General features: G+C 39.5%; 1 non-coding gene across 1 annotated transcript; it reads right to left on the bottom strand.

Moving 5' to 3' along the window:
• Positions 1 to 932: 932 nt before the first annotated feature.
• Positions 933 to 1,039, bottom strand: LOC146936745 (small nucleolar RNA R71). Its single transcript, XR_015033765.1, has one exon. It is a non-coding gene; the product is annotated as a small nucleolar RNA R71 (small nucleolar RNA).
• Positions 1,040 to 5,007: the final 3,968 nt, after the last annotated feature.

The raw sequence follows: 5,007 nt of genomic DNA, 5'->3' as shown, positions 1-5,007 counted from the left end.
AGTTTCTTTTATTTGATTTCATAAAATCAAACCAAATCTTCTGCCTAGTGGCAAACTAAAAATAAACTTTACACATCCTAATTATATAACGAAATTGAATTATTGAAGTTAAAAACAGTCCTCGTGGGATCGATATTTTTACTACTTCGATAGTATTTGGTGCACTTGCCAGAGATCTATCAAGTTTTTGGCGCCGTTGCCGGGGACTGTTGAATTATTTCAACAAGGCAATTACGTTATAATTTAGGGTTTTTGCAATTTAATTTTCTGTTTTTTTTTATTTTTATTTTTCTGTTTTCATAGTCACTTGATTACTTTGCGTGGTGCAGTGCTACTAAGGTATTTTGCTGTTTATGCGAGGTAAACAGAGCTCTGACGACTTAGAGTACGATCCGGAGATTGAAAGAACTGCTAGAGCACTTCGGAAAGCTGTCCGATCGCAAAGGTTAGCTCAATCCGTTCCACCGGGTGTTCGAGAACAAGTACCGGAGCAACTCTCAAGTGAATCTGAAACAAATTCTTCTCCTAAATCTGCAACGATGGAAGGAGAAGGAGTTGTACCACCAAGACCTAAGCTTGGAGACTACGGGTTAGCCACTCATCGCGGTCAACTGACCCACACTTTTCAACCAGCTAACCCCGTAGCGTTCGACATCAAGACAACTGTCCTCAATGGTTTGAGGGACAAGCAATTCGATGGGACTGAAGCTATGAGTCCTCATGAACACTTGAGCCGTTTTGCTGAAACCTGTGAGTTTTGTGTGCAACCAGCCACCGTGACTGAAGCACAAAAGAAGCTAAGGCTGTTTCCTTTCACCTTGACGGGAAGAGCAAAAGATTGGTTGCTAACAATTCCAAACGGGACTGTCCAAACATGGGAAGAGTTAGAGCTGAAGTTCTTGGAGAAATACTTCCCTATGTCTAAGTATTGGGACAAGAAGATGGAGATCTCTAACTTCAAGCAAGGAGAAGGTGAATCATTGTATGATGCTTGGGAGCGATTCAATTTGCTTCTCAAGAGATGCCCTAATCATGAGTTCACCGAGAAGCAATACCTCCAAATCTTCACTGAGGGGGTAACACCAAACACTCGAATGTTCTTAGATGCTTCCGCGGGAGGTAGTCTCAAAAGTAAAACTGATCATGAAGTTCAAGCTCTAATTGAAAACATGGCTGGCAATGAGTATCGTGATCAAGCTAAAAAGAAAGAAAGAGGAGTGTTTGGGGTGAGTGAACAAACTGCTATCCTTGCTAACCAAGCAGCTATGAACAAACAAATTGAAGCTCTAACTAAGGAGTTTCAAGGCTTCACTTTGGCTCATAAGCAACAACAAGTGGCTGCAATCAAATGTGACTTATGTGGTGAAGAACATCCAAACGGTGAATGTGTTCCGGAAGGATCAAGTGAAGAAGCTAACTTCATGGGAGGATATCAAAGGCAGAATCAATACTACAATTCAGGCATTAATAAGCATCCAAATCTAAGCTACTCAAACAACAATGCTTTGAACTCTCAGATGCTAACTCCTCCTCAACAACAACAAAGGAAGCCATCCGCTCTTGAGGAAACTATGATGAACTTCATGAAGATGACTCAAGGCAACTTTGAAGAGATGAAGAAGAGTCAAGAAGCTGAAAGAAAGAACAATGAAGCTTCTAGGAAGATGCTTGAAACTCAACTGGGGCAATTAGCTAAGCAGTTGGCTGAACAAAACAAAGGCGGATTCTCAGGCAACACTAAAGATAACCCTAAGAATGAGTCTTGTAATGCTATTGAACTGAGGAGCAAAAAGGTTTTGACACCTTTAGTTCCAAAAGCTCCAAAGAAGGTTGATGAAGTAGTTGAGGTGGAGGAGAATGATGTAGTTGAAAAGAATGATGAGGGTGTAGTTGAAAAAGAAAATGATCATGGAGAAGTTGAAAACGAAAGGAAGAAAAAAATAGAGGGAGAAAAAAGTGAGAGATTAATTGATGAAGATTCAATCTTGAGGAAGTCGAAGAGTCAAATTTTGAAAGATGGAGACAAACCACAGGTTATTCCATCATATGTGAAGCTTCCATACCCTCACCTTTCGAAGAAGAAAGAAAAGGATGAAGGCCAATTCAAGAAGTTCATGCAACTTTTCTCACAACTTCAGGTAAATATTCCTTTCGGTGAAGCTCTTGATCAAATGCCGTTGTATGCTAAGTTCATGAAAGACTTGTTAACCAAAAGAAGGAAGCCTAAGGATGATGAGAACATAGCACTTTCTGAGAATTGTAGTGCTATTCTTCAAAAGAAGCTGCCACCTAAGCTGAAGGATCCTGGTGCTTTTACTATCCCTTGTTCAATTGGACCGGTAGACATTGGAAGAGCTTTATGTGACTTGGGAGCAAGTATAAATCTGATGCCTCTTTCAATGATGAAGAAGCTTAAGTGTGGGGAACCAAAACCAACAAGAATGACCATTACTTTAGCTGATCGGTCAATCTCTTATCCTTTCGGTATACTTGAAGATGTGCTAGTCAAGGTTAATGACTTGGTGTTCCCAGCAGACTTTGTGGTCCTAGACATGGCTGAAGATGAAGACATGCCACTCATTCTAGGAAGACCTTTCCTTGCAACTGGTCGTGCTTTGATTGATGTTGAACGTGGAGAGCTAATGTTGAGGTTCCATAAGGAGCAGGTAGTCTTCAATATCTTTGAGGCAATGAAGCACCAAGATGAGAATCCCAAATGTTACCGGATTGACGTTGTGGAAGAAACAGTCGAAGATAAAACCCTTGAATCTCTACTTATTCAATCTAAGGAGGTGGAAAGTGTGGAATCTATAGACAGACAAGAAGTGATTGAAGATGTTGGAAAGATAGAGGGTGTTAAGCAACTGGAAGTAAGCAAAGAACAGATGCACCAACAATCATCAGGAGACATCCGTGACAACAAGTATGGGGGATTGGCAATTGGTAAAAATGAAATAAAGACTACTACCACTGGTCCAGGTGGTAAATTGGCTTATAGAAGGATTCCCTGTGGGATGCGTAATGGGCCGGCTGCTTTTCGATGGTGTATGCATTCAACTCTCTCTGATACTTTGGAAAGAATTAGAAGGTACTATGACGAAGGGATGGCAAGAAACAAGCCTGTTGATGAAGCTATAGACATCAAGAAGTCTGGTGCACAAGGAACTTTCAAGGGTAAGGAACAAAAGCTGAAACGGTACCGTGAAGGAGGACTCCCAAACAATGAAGAGGGAGCCACATCAACTAATCCTTAGGGATGGTCATCAGTCAAGCTAGTGACGATAAAGAAGCGCTGGGTGGGAGGCAACCCACTAGATTTACTTTGTTTTTCAATACATTCAGTTTTTATTTTTCTTTTTAATGTCAAAGTCCATTGAACTTATTTCCCTATTGTAATTGATCCTGCACTTGTTTTATTAATGAATTTGTTTTGTTTCATGTGACCTATTCCAGTTTAGTAACAGTTGTTTGATGAAACGGTATTCCAAAAGTTCTAAAGGAGGGGTGACTTGATTCAAAGGCGAAGTGTACGGCGTTGCTAGGTAGTCACATACTCCCAGAAATCTCAGCCATAAGGTTCATTGCCAAATCTTGTTTTTCAATTTACTTATATTTAGATTAGTTTTCCATGCAACTGCATTTCTAGAACTTGCATTGTTTCTCTATTATTGATTGGTCTTTGTCAATTACACACTGAGGCAAAAGTGCTTGGTCCTGTGAGCCTTTTTTGAAGCCTACCCTGTTTTAATTTGTTGAATTTATCCTTTCTTAACCAATTGTGAGCCGGTAGGATTAGAACTTTTTGTTCGGTGACAAACTACATTACAAGCCTAGAGACTTTTAGGACTTGTCCCTTAATGTATTTTCTGAGTTAAGGCATTGTAGAATGTTGCTAAAGATTAAGTTTGGGGTTGCTATTGGAATTTGCAACCAACTAAGTTTGGGGTGGGGGTACTAGAGAATAAGAGAACAAAAATGAAAAGAATTATGAAATTGTCATGCAAAATATACACAAAAATGGTGTATCAAAAAAAAAAAAAAAAGAAATTGAATGATGAAAAAGGGACAAAACATCTAAAATCCGAGTAACTTCAAACTCGAGTGTCCCTAAATGTTAAAAATGTTCTCTAGTACCTTTGCATTGATTGTATTTCCACAAGGTGAATGAATGAAGGATTGAACTTTGTGCTTTAACTTCCGTAGGAATGCCTAACTCAAATTTTGTGTAGCCTACTTATCCAAATATATCCCACCTTTCACCTAAGCCCCGTTATAACCCTAAAGACCTCAAAAGTGTGTAATGATATTGACTTTGATTGATGTTTAGAAACTTTTCAAGCATATGGTAATATGTAGACCTGCATGTCGACTGGTAGAACCCTATTTCAAATTGTTGCGTGGAGTTGTGAATTGGTGGATGCGAACAAGTCAAACTAGCTCATCTTTAGCTAGAAGGAGAATGAACTTTTGGGTACTATCGTTTTGTCAGGTAACTGTTATTTTACTGTCGTTTGTCACTGTTGCAAGCAAATTCCTTGAGGACAAGGAATGGTTTAAGTTTGGGGTTGTGATGACATTCTGTCATTACGTAATATTAGGGACTTATTGTGACATTTTGATAGAGTTCTCATGCAATTTTTACTGTTCTGGAGTGCAAAAAGCTTAAAATTTGAAGTCTGTTCGAAGGAAATCGCGCCACGCCAATTTCAAGCCGTGCTGCGATTTTTGAAGCAAAAATACACACTTCCTGTAAAGGGGAAATCGCGGCACGCCAATTAACAAGGCGCGGCGCGATTTTGATGGGTCAGGCCCATGACTTCTATAAATACTGCACTCAATCTGAAGAACAAGGGTTACGATTTTGGAGAGCAAAGTGCGATTTTGAGACATCGGAGACGGCTAGAAGGGCGATTTCTTCAACCTTTTACCAATTCATGTATGTTTTAATTATTTCATTGATTATGCTATTTGTAAACTCGATTATGAGTAGCTAAATCTCTTAGAGAT

The sequence above is a fragment of the Medicago sativa genome, chromosome 3 (assembly GCF_051527215.1).
Source record: "Medicago sativa cultivar Bolivia chromosome 3, Bolivia_mono, whole genome shotgun sequence".
NCBI classification, from domain to species: Eukaryota; Viridiplantae; Streptophyta; class Magnoliopsida; order Fabales; family Fabaceae; genus Medicago; species Medicago sativa.
The sequence above is the reverse complement of the archived record's forward strand: the minus strand, read 5'-3'. Positions and strand labels throughout refer to the sequence as shown.